At 34.9% G+C, this 11,888-nt stretch overlaps 1 long non-coding RNA gene across 1 annotated transcript; it reads left to right on the top strand.

Moving 5' to 3' along the window:
- The first annotated feature begins 231 nt into the window (after positions 1 to 231).
- On the top strand, positions 232 to 2,005 carry LOC131164327 (uncharacterized). The gene is made up of 3 exons (XR_009139251.1): positions 232 to 743; positions 823 to 893; positions 1,628 to 2,005. It is a non-coding gene; the product is annotated as an uncharacterized LOC131164327 (long non-coding RNA).
- Positions 2,006 to 11,888: the final 9,883 nt, after the last annotated feature.

The raw sequence follows: 11,888 nt of genomic DNA, 5'->3' as shown, positions 1-11,888 counted from the left end.
ATGTGGCATAGATCCAATTGTCCAAAGAAAACACACAATGGACAACCCAGATAGTGACACGTCCCTAGGTGATGTCACCCAGAATGCGTGGACATAGTGGTGCCACATTTCACCACCCAAATGATGGCACATATCCTACTAGAATGTTTAAAAAAATAAAAAGAAAAACAAAACAAATAAAAAAACAAAAAAACTCAATATATATTTCTTATCTTTTTCTTTGTTTTTTCCTTTTCTTTCCTTTCTCCTATCTCCCGAACTCTCTAGACTCTCTTTTTCCTCCCCTTATCTCTCTCTCTCTCTCTCTCTCTCTCTTACACACACACACACACACACACACACCTCCCTCGTTCTCTCTCTTGATCGCCTTCAATTCCTCAGTCTCTTTCTTCTGCTCTCTTATTTCTTTCAACTCTATCTTCTCTCTTATTCCTTAGATCTCTCTCTCTCTCTCTCTCTCTCTCTCTCTCTCTCTCTCTCACACACACACACACACACACACACACGCACAGCCCTCATCTCTCCTCTCTCTCTCTTTTACCTATTTTATATATTTCTTTGATTTGCTCTTTCTCTTTTATCTCAGTTCTCAACCCTCTTTGATATCTATATCTCTCTTTCTCTCAGCTCTCAGCCTTTTTTGATGTCTATGTCTCTCTTTCTCTCAACTCTCAGCCTTTTTGGATGTCTCTGTCTCTCTTTCTCTTAGCTCTCAGCCCTCTCTCACCATCGCAAGCCCTTAGGTAGGAACCACCTTTCTCTCTCAATCTTATTCTTTTCTCTTGATTCTCTCTTCTTGAACCTCTTCCTCCATTTTTGCAGGTCTAGCAAACCTCGCAAAGGGTAGAGAGCTTCTAGCTCTTTGCTAGATCCTTGAGCCTAAACCACTAAAGGTAAATTATTCCCCCTCTCTTCAATCTCTCTATTATTCTCTAGTTTGTTGTGTGTGTGTGTGTGTTTTTTTTTTCTAATTTATTTTTTTGACTATATGAGATTTTTGGGTGTTTTCTCGCATTTTCCTATAAGCCAAATAGGTGGTTAGTTGACTTGGGCCTTAATACAAATTAGGACAAGCTGGGTTAGGTTTCAGGTTAGGGTTAGGTTAGATTGGAAAGTTTGGGTTACGTTGGGTCAGGTTAGATTAGATTAAGGTCTGGGTTGGTGGGTTAGGCCCAATTAGGTCAGAAGTTTTTTGATTGGTATGGGCTTGGGTCTGGTTAGGCCTAATTTGGCCTTAAGTTTTGGGCCTGCAGTTGGGTTAGAGAATTAGGCCCAATTGGGCCATAGGTATTTGGGCTGGGTTTGGTTTAGGTTGGTGTAGGCTAGGTTAATGGGTCAGTTTGGTTTCAGTTAGGTGAATAGGGTAGAGCCTAGCTGGGCCATAAGGTCTAAGGCTCAAGTTAGGTTCTAGGTTCAAGCCTAGGATTAGGCTTAAGTTAGGTTTAGAGTTCTTGGGACATATCTTTCAATCATTGAAATAATCATACGGTGAAAAATCTCTTGAGCTTCAAGTTAATTTCCATATTGTTATTTACTTTGAAGTATATTATAGTGCTGAACTGTTGTACTAATCAGCCCTTTGTGTGAGCAATTCTTTGTACACAAATATTTGATTTGTATCTTGTAGATTGACGATTCCAAGGATTGTTTGGATCGTTGGCTAAGCAAGGGGATATTGCGTAGAGAGGCGGGCTCTAGCTTATTTGAAGGAATAACCGAACGAGGGTACATCTTTTGAAGAGGCGGGCTCTAGCCTACTGAAGGAGTGTGTAAACGGTATTGTTCTGCCTAGTAAAGGAACTCAATTTAGTAATCCTTCAGTGGTTTGTCAGAGGCGAGGACGTAGGCTGGGTATAAGCCGAACCTCGTAAAAATTCCGGTCTTACTCTCTCTTTCCTTACTCTCTTTATTTTCAGTACATATACAATTGCGTGGATGTTTTAAATATAAAAATCATACAAACTACTTAATTTTGAAGTTAAATAAACTTAAGGTTTAATTTTGATATGGGTTACAGAAATCGAAAGGGGGTACGTTGGTTAAACCATATTTTGCGGAAACCATACGGGAGTACGTTACTTAGTTAACATCCCAATGATAAAATTAAGTAAGAGTTTATTTGAATTCTGGATTTTGGAAAGAGTGTTGGATTTTATATTACACATCATACTAAAGAAGCAAATTCATTACTACAAGGCTTGATTCAAATTTATATAGGGTTGACAACAAAAGCTGAAAGTTGAATCTAATGTATTATGGTTGAATGGTTTAAAGTTTAATATTGATTGGGATGCGTTTATATTTCAAAGAGTATTGAATTTTGCAAAATTTTCATCAATTTAATAGTGATGCAGTTAACTTATACTTGGCAAATCAATTGGTTGTATGGTTTGAACATTGTGCTTGATTTGTTGGTTTAATTGATTAGTTGATTACTTGTTTGGTTAAGAAATAGTGTTGTGGATTAAAAGAGCTAAGTTCTTGTATGATTAGTAAATCAAACAAACAAGTCAAGAATTGGTGAAACAAAATAAAAGAAATTAAAAGAAGTCTTCAATGGAATTAAAAGAAAATTTTAAAATTCAATTCACCCCCCTCTTCGGACTACACCTTGCTTTTCAATTGGTAACAGAGCAGGGTTATAGCAAATCTTAATTAGTAGTTATAAAAAGATCTAAATGGCTCAATTAGGCGTAGCTCCCTTTAAAGAGGGACAATCTTCAACTAGGCCACCAATCTTTTGTGGACAAAACTATACCTTTTGGAAAAAGAGAATGCAAATATATCTCCAAACTATGAATTGGAAAGCTTAGTAGGTTGTCATGGATGGTGACCTAATCCCCACTAAGATGGTAGATGGAAAACAAGTTCCAAAAGAGAAAATTGATATGACAGACTTAGATTATAAAATGCTACAAGTAAATTCTAATGTCATGAATGCCTTATATTGTTCTTTAGATGCCAATGAATTTAATAGAATAATGGCTTGCAAATCAGCTAAGGAGATATGGGACAAATTATAACATATGAAGGAACTATAGATGTTAGGGATAATAGGATCGATATGCTTACAAGTGAATATGAAGTCTTTAGGATGAACCCAGATGAATCCATAACTAATATGTTTACTAGGTTCACTCATATAATCAATTCCCTAAATGAACTAGGAAAAACCTACACTACTTATGAGATGATAAAGAAAATTCTTAGAGGGCCGCCACCTAAATGGGAACCAAAAGCTACTGCCATAACAGAAGGTAGAAATTTGAAAAACACTTCTTTAAATGAACTAATAGGCTCTCTCCTTAGATATGAAATGACAATAAATGAAATGTGACGCTTCGAACCCGCCAAGTGGGGCCTGGGTGCCACGTGTTCCAATCACCTATATTTGATACCATAATTAACATGCACGCAGCAGAACATAAATAAATAACCTCAAATAAATACCAGAGTTCTATATAACAACCTAAAAACGAACACTACAACATGCAGATATCCATATCCACAACCAGCATTTAAAACATAACTCAGTACAAATATATATCTGTATATATATACCAGTATCTCACAATACCCAAAAAAAAAAAACCCCACGAAAAACAGTCGTAGCCTAGGCCTTCAAACCCGATCTTCAAAAGAACCTAAAAAATTGTTAATCCACTAGGGTGAGACACTTCTCAGTAAGGGTGGAATAAATTATAACAGTGTGTGACAACTGAGTTTTAATATTTACATATCAAAATAAACTGTTTCTCATATAATATCAATAACAACTGAGAAAATGTACCATTAATAACATCCCCGACATCTAATATCATACACACATTTAATATGCACAAGTACATAATTTTTATGCAGGTGAAAGTCCCCAAGGATAGGGAAGATTACCCGCCCATACAAGTAGCTTCCCTCTGCTCTAGTACTAAAAACTACCTATCAGAGCACTCACCTTACTCAGTAAGCCCTCAAGTGAAGTATTACTTCGCTGCTAGTACACACATCTTTATTATTTTAAAGGCGAAGGTTATCGAGGATCGGGATGCCTACCTGCCCATACAAGTAGCATCCCTTTACACTAATACCAAGAAACTACCTAGCAGAGCACTCGCCTTTCTCAGCAAGCCCCCAATGGTATGTTTACCTCGCCGCATGCACACACATGCATTCACAATATGCTACACCATTATTATTATGTTTAATTAAATTCACATGCGCACAACACATCCACACAGGAATCATGCATCTTATACTTCGTCTTCCAATGTCCTCACTACGTGGCCCACACAGAGCAACTGCGTACATATAAGTATGTGGTCCACACAGGCACCTACGTACTTCTTATCTACACGTGGCCCACACATGCACCACTACCCACACATGGTACATAACATGGTCCACACAAGCGCCATTATCCACACAAGATATAACGTGGCCCACATAGGCAACATTCCAGCTTCCCCAACACGTGACCCACACAGGCACCACTATTCACCAGTATCCAATCTCCATGACTTACCCGTCATACATCAGTAGAACAAGCTCCTCGACCTGCCAATGTCCTACCCCATATAAATGACAATATGACAAGCTCCTCGACCTGCCAATGTCATATCATGATTTATATCTAGGCAATATAACAACTTCCTCATGCCAATGTTATATTGAGATGCATACGAATAGTCAAACCAGTTAGTTCACATAGACGCATCAATGCATTTCCACATAGGAATCCCAACAGATCAATTCATTTCCCATACAGTATCCCAACAGATCAATACATTTCCACACAGGAGTCAAACATAACAATTCATTTATCATGTCATAATCATTCCAAACACCTCCATATGCAAACCCAAATACTACAGTAATTCATATTCAATTTATTAGGAAAAATTACTCCCATGTCACACGAATTTAATATCATAAGCAATTATCCCAAATATAAATCTTAAACAAAATCATCATTTTCTAGTACTCAGACGGTTCTAAAAATCATATAGATAAATAATAAATTTCATACGTTTGTAAATAACCGGTTTACCTTAATAAAATACAGATATAATTTTATTCCCCCTTACCTGATTCCCTAAATCACACCTGCAGGGCTCCCAAGATTATACCCGCAACGCTCACCCGAACCCTGATTCAATCAAATCAACCCCAATAAAATATTATTTTAACCTTTCCTAATTTACAATAATTATATACCAATTAATTTCTAAATAACCAATTTATCCTAGTTTTGGGGCTATTCCTACAACGACCTTACGAGAAATCCGCTCCGCTGGACTTGTAGAGAATCATCCCTAAATTCTTGTGGTGGTGTCTGATCACATATTTGACTTAAAATTTAAGAAAAATTGAGGCAAGAATGAGAATTTGGCTTACCCCAAGAGATATGCCCACATTACTCCTATGACAAATCCACTTCAGTAGATATGTTGGTGGCGGAGAATGGAGTTTGGTGGTATTTTCGGATTTTCAATTGGGCGAGAATTCGCTATGAAATCGTAGAAAGAAAAGGAGTGGAGAATGTGAGCTGAGAGAATTTTTTTTTTTCTTTCTTTCTCTTCTTTCTTCCTTCTGCCGCGTGAAGCTTCTTTTTTTTTTTTATTCTTTCCTTTCTTGCTTTGTTCAAAACTAAACCATTAAGTTTCCTCTTTTTTTTTTTCTTTCCTTTATCCATTATCTTTCCTTTTATATATAAGTATATATATATATATATATATATATATATATATATATATATACACTTGCATATATACTTATTTATATATATATATATATATATATCCAAAATCCTCAAATTTCATAATTTAATTAATTTTCTTAATAATAATTAATTACTTAATAATAATTTTTTTAATTATTATTATTATTATTATTATTATTATTATTATTATTATTATTTTTGGTCGTTACATGAAAGAAGTGGAAAAACTAAAGCTCAAGAATCTATAGCCTTCAAAGTTTCAAACTCTAGTAGTGAAGAAGAAATGGGCGAAGATGAAGTAGCCTTCATATCTAAGAAGCTAGCGAAAATTCTAAGAAGGAAAAATAAATTCAAAAGAAAATTTAAATCTGAATCGGATGAAGAAGAAGAAGAAGTTAGTAAGAAATCAAAGAATAAAACTCCTATGTGTTACAATTGCAACAAAGTTGGACATATAAAACCAAAATGTCCACTACTACTTAAGAAAGAGTATTAGAAGAAAAATAAAAAGGCCATGAAAGCAATTACTTGGGACAACATGAGTACAACGAGTTCGGAAAATGAATCAAGTGACCAAGAGGTTGCTTATATGTGCTTTATGGCTTGGGACGATGAGGAAAGCTCCTCATCTAAATCTTCAAATAATTCTTGTAGTGATGAATCCAATGATGAGTGTATGTCATCTTATGAAGAACTTCAAAATGACTTATTCAAAGTACATAAAATGCTAATCAAAGTAACCAAACAAAACACATCATTGAAAAACAAGAATGAAGGTATAATGAAAGAGATAGAATCCCTTAAAACTGGTGAAAGAGAAAAGGATTCAAGAATCAAGAAAATAGAAAGTAAGAATGAAGCTATGACAAAGGAGTTAGAACATAAAAATCTTGCTGAAAAAAAAAAAAGACTTGAAAATCAAAGAATTAGAATGCAAGAATGAAAAAATGGTAGAAGAACTTCGATCCCTATCCTCTATGGTATATGAGAAAAATATATATATTTCTGAATTTGAGGATAAAATCAAAAAAATTATCTCTAGAGTTAGAGAAATCACAAAAGAATGTTGATAACAAGAAAGAGATAGAGTTAAATGATCTAAAAAATCAAATTAAAGATAAATAAAAGATCATTTATAACTTTACAAAAGGGGAAAAAAAAAAAAAAAACTTTGACAAAATGATAGGTTCACAAAAAATGTCTTTAAACAAAAAAGGCATTGGTCTTAATGGAGTTGAAAATATAAGGAAAAAGAATCTTTATATGGGTTATTTTTTGAAAGAATCCAAAGATTATGCTAACACATCCTCTAATGCCTACATTAACACCATATATTATCAATGTAAGAAGAAGGGACATAAAGTTTGAATGTCCATTCAAAAGAAAAGGTGTGAAAACTAAACAAGTGTGGAGAATCAAGGAAGCATCCTTTATTAAACCAACCGGACCCAAGAAAGTATGAGTACCAAGATGAAAGACTAGTTCATAAATGAAAAACTCTATGGAATAAGTCATTTGGTATCAAATTGAAATAAAAAATAAAAATAGAAAAAACTTAAAGATGAGTTTAAAGCTTATTATAACAAATTCAAAATGGCATTGTTTGGACAAAATCATAAGATGATTTTTTACAAAGGCTTAACTTAATAAAATATTAAGAAAATATCAAATTGAGCTTATTACATAAGTACCTTGATTAAGAAAAAGATATTTGAGAATGAAAGTCTATATGCTACATGCTTACATGCCTATATGATATGCTATATGCTACATGTGTATGACTTGACTTATATTGATAATTTATGGCTCACTACGTTGAAAATTTGAGATGAGATTATTGAGTAAAAGCATGAATTTTGATATGAGATTAATTCTATACCATGCATGCTATTGATAAATCACTACTGCTCTTTATATTGATATCTATGAGTTATGAAAGATATAATAGTTATATTGGTATCCATGAGCTATGCATGATGTGATAATGGCTTTGATATCTATAAAATACTTTGGTATCCATGAATGTTTTAATTGATATCAAAATTTAAAAGCTCACTTGGTATCACAATCTAAAAGTTAAATTTTTTTTTTGGCATGTCAAGTATGATTATATCTATGAGCATGGTATGACATTGATAATATTGGCATGATATTGATATTTGAAGCATGATGTGGATCAATGTTTTTGAAACATTAGATAATAAAAGCTAATTAATAACAAAACTGAATGTATTGAATTCAGAGGGAGATTTATGACTTATTACTAATATTATGATTGTTTCCCTATTAATAAATTGATATCATGAATTAAATTTTAAATTGGTATCATAAAATCAACAATTGGTATCTTGAATGTTGTCAAAGGGAAAAAGCTTTTAGTAAAGACATGACTATTAAAACACACTGCACATGCTATATTGAAAAATGATAAATTGAGTGTGTTCATATGTTTGATATGCATGTTTGATGATATGCTCATAATATTTTTATTTGAACTTAATCATTTTTTTCTCTTTTTGATTAATGTCAAAAGGGGGAGAAGTTTTAAGTAAAAATTGAGCATGATATTGCAAAAATTGAGTATGAACATATATCAAAAGGAGGAGAAGGATTTGATATTGTTTCATAAACTTGAACTTGAACGAAGTGATGAGCATGATTGTAAAAGAGTTTTTGAAATTAACATTGCTCTTACAAATATTGTTAAGATGATGCTTATTGAAAGGGGGAGTCTTTTTAAGGCTCGCTCCATTTTTGTTTCTTATTTGTCATCATTAAAAAGGATAAGATTGTTGGCCTTATAAGACTTAACATCTTATTTTGATGCTAACAAACAAGTAAAACTTAACATGCTTTGTTTAGGATCATTCTTTTCAGGACTCAATGATGAATAAGTTAAAGAATTCATGAAAGTTTGTACTTCAAAGAAGGATGATCAATATGAAGCTAAAAGCATGGATTCAAAGATAAAAGCTTGAAGATCATGAGAGCATAAGGATTAAAGAGAACTTGATGAAAGCTCAAAGAAAGATGAAGCAAGCATAAAGACCGTAAGGAATTCAAGAATTGAAAATTTGAAAGAGTCTATAGGAAATTTCATGTAAGTACTTTAAAGAATTTCAATATGAATGCATGAAACTCTTAGGTTAATTTATTGGACCTAGATACCTTTTAACATACTTGAAAAATATTTTTATAAGGTCAAAAATTGTTTCAAAAATGTTAGAATCATTTTTGGAATGAAATGGAATGAAAAGCACCAAAAAGAGGATTTCTCAATTGCTGTCAATTTTTCCACATCCACATTGATATACATTTTTATACATTAAAAAATCTTTATTTTAAAATGTGTTCAACATAAAAGTTTTATGATTTTCTCTTATCTTTCATTTGACACTAAGAACATCAAATTTGGAGTTACATATAAAACATTATGACAAAAATACTGAAGGGTGCTCGAAGTTGACAGCATAGTAGACGACTGTCAAGTACTTGACAGACGACTATTTGTACATTTTGAGACGCCTGTCCGTGCTCAGACAGGTGACTGCCACCTTGCTTTTCCTTTGATTTAACTAGACAGTTGACTACAAAAAATGGACAGTCAACTGTCACGTGGTTGTTTTGAAATTTTCATAACGGTCAAATTTTTTAAATAAGGTTGCTTGGGGCTCAAACTTTGTGAAAACTTGGGGAATACTCCAAGTCACTTGGGAATCAAGTTACATACCTTCTCGAGTCTATAAATAAGCCTCAAAGATCATTGAATCAATGAACCAAGAATTAAATTCAGCATCGCTCTCAATTGCTCTCAAATTCTCAAGGCTCTCTCTTCCTTTCAACTTACACAAAGCTTATTGAGTTCTTGCCGATTCAATCACCAATCTTGTACTACAAATTCTAAATCTTTCTGTAAGAACCCGAACCGTGATAAATGAGTTTATATATATAAAAAGAGGGACAATTTGGTAAAAGAGTAGATTCGTCGACGAAGCCTTTGTTCTTCTCATCGAAGAAATTCAGAGACTCATCGATGAGGAGAAGCCGAGGAGTTTCGAAAAACGAGAAATATCCAAATTCGTCGACGAAGGCTGTGTAAGATTTGTCAAGGAGGACACCATTTCGTCGACGAATTGGGCTAGGTCAAAGGGCTATAAATACAAATTTCCTTTACTTCCTCAGTAAGAAAACTCAATTCTATCTCTCTCTCTCTCTCTCTCTCTCTCTCTCTCTCTCTCTAAAACTCTCCCTACTCTCTCTCTCTAGATTTCTTTGCTGATCGTTGACGGAATCGGAAATCTGAAGTTACCACAAGGATCGTGAAAGGATTCTCTACAATTTCTACGGATCGAAATTTCGTTTCGGAGATTTTTGAGTTTTGGCGTAAAATCGAGGTAAGGCTTGGTTTTCAATTTTGATATGGTAGTTTTGTAGGTAATGGTCTTGTGAACATATTCTTTACTGTGATTTGTAGGTTTTGGAACTCAGTTCGCTATTTAGGGGCCTTGGAGTTCGGGATTTGCTTTCGGGGAAAAGGTAAGGGGAACTATGTTTATATTGGTTATTTTTGGAATCGGACTCAATAGAACTGTGGTTCACGGTCCTGTGTGTGTTTTTGGCTACTCATTTGGGGGGATCTAACGAGGAAAATTATGAGTTTTTCATTATTACAATTTTGGGAAAAAAAGGGGCGACGGGCTGAATCCTGGGTTTTGATGAAAACCTATGTATATGTTGATTTATATTGCGTGATTGGAATGGTCGTGCCTTGACTTGTTTAAACTGTATTTGTTTGGAAAACCATGATTTAGATTGCCAAATGGGTTTGGTTTGTTTGGTTATATAAGCATGCATGTGTGTGTGATATATTGAAATGCTAGTAGGAATTGGGTTCCGAAATTATTCCAGATACTGAGAGTGTCTAGCTCTATATCCGAGGGTGTGAGCCTATACCGGTAGATCAGGTCGAAGGGTGTGGATCCACCAGTTAGCGCCGGTACGATGCCATGGGAGGCAGGGACTAGCCATGTGCCGGTGGTGCCATGCTTCGCGGGTTGGCCAAGCCAACGCCGGATGTTGCGGATCGGCTTTGGGCCGAAGGGTGTGACAACACCGGGTTGCTGGTCATGTGTGTGTGTGCGTTTATGCACTGTGTGAACTAGTACTGGATTGCATTCAACTGCATGTATGTTGTATCCTGATAACACTCAAATGCCACACATTGATATAACTTGTGTTCTTCCTTACTGAGAGGTGTCTGACCCTTACTGTACGTACATTTTTACAGGTCCTTCCAGAACTAGCGTCCTGGTGTAGGGAGCGTAGTGACCGGTGTACCACGTTTAGTGCTAGGTAAGTGTTAGGACTGTAATTTTGGTGGGTCGCCATTTTGGGATGTGTTAGGCACCCGTTTGTACGTTTTGATAGAGCATTGTGTCTACTCTTGTATAGACTCTGGTATATACTGTATATATGATTATAGAATAACCTTTTTCTGTTGCGTATATGATTGTGATTGGATGTGTTTAGGATGCCTGGGAACCCCACGGGGTCAGACCCTCATCCATTGTACTGTATCATTGGATGTTTATCAGGTACAGGGACAAGTTAGATTACATTCTCACCCCCGGGTCCTATTTCCGGGTTCGGGGCGTGACACTTTCAATCATTGAAAGAATCATACGGTGAAAAATCCCTTGAGCTTCAAGTTAATTTCCATATTGTTATTTACTTTGAAGTATATTATGTTGTACTAATTAGCTCTTTGTGTGAGCAATTCTTTGTATACAAATATTTGATTTGTATCTTATAGATTGGCAATTCTAAGGATTTTTTGGATCGTTGGTTAAGAAAGGGGATATTGCTTAGAGAGGCAAGCTTTAACATATTTGAAGGAATGACCGAATGAGGGTACATCGTTTGGAGAGGCGGGCTCTAGCCTATTGAAGGAGTGTGTAAACAGTATTGTTCCGCCCTGGAAAGGAAGTTAATTTAGTAATCCTTTGGTGGTTTGCCAAAGGCAAAGACGTAAGCTGGGTATAAGCCGAACCTCGTAAAAATCCCGATCTCACTCTCTCTTTCCTTACTCTCTTTATTTTCAGTACATATACAATTGCGTGGATATTTTAAATATCAAAATCATACACACTATGTAATTTAGAAGTTAAATAAA

Source organism: Malania oleifera, chromosome 9 (assembly GCF_029873635.1).
Source record: "Malania oleifera isolate guangnan ecotype guangnan chromosome 9, ASM2987363v1, whole genome shotgun sequence".
In the NCBI taxonomy this organism is placed as follows: domain Eukaryota; kingdom Viridiplantae; phylum Streptophyta; class Magnoliopsida; order Santalales; family Ximeniaceae; genus Malania; species Malania oleifera.
This window is presented reverse-complemented; position numbering and strand designations above follow the sequence as displayed.